At 36.2% G+C, this 282-nt stretch overlaps 1 protein-coding gene across 5 annotated transcripts in view; it reads left to right on the forward strand.

Annotated features, from left to right (window-relative positions):
* The window catches only part of slc2a5 (solute carrier family 2 member 5), a 10,353-nt gene that overhangs the window by 1,341 nt on the left and 8,730 nt on the right, over positions 1 to 282 (forward strand). The gene's annotated exons all lie outside the window — the stretch shown is intronic.

Raw genomic sequence — 282 nt, forward strand, 5'->3', positions numbered from 1 at the left:
CATTGTGGAAACAAATTCTGTGGACCGACGAGGTTAAAATAAGCCCGAATGAGCTACAAGAAGCGTTTCCAAGCTGTGATACTTGCCAAAGGGGGCAGTACAAGGTATTAACTATGCAAGGTGCCCAAACTTTTGCAGACGCCATTTTTTTGTTTTCTGTTATTTTGAAAGTGTAAATGATAGAAATAAAATCTAACTTTTTGTGACATGTCATACAAATGTCTAATCTGTCATTTGAAGCCTTTTGGAAATTTTTCAATCTTTTCTTGGCTTCTTTATGCA

This window comes from Etheostoma spectabile, chromosome 7 (genome assembly GCF_008692095.1).
Source record: "Etheostoma spectabile isolate EspeVRDwgs_2016 chromosome 7, UIUC_Espe_1.0, whole genome shotgun sequence".
Lineage (NCBI taxonomy): Eukaryota > Metazoa > Chordata > Actinopteri > Perciformes > Percidae > Etheostoma > Etheostoma spectabile.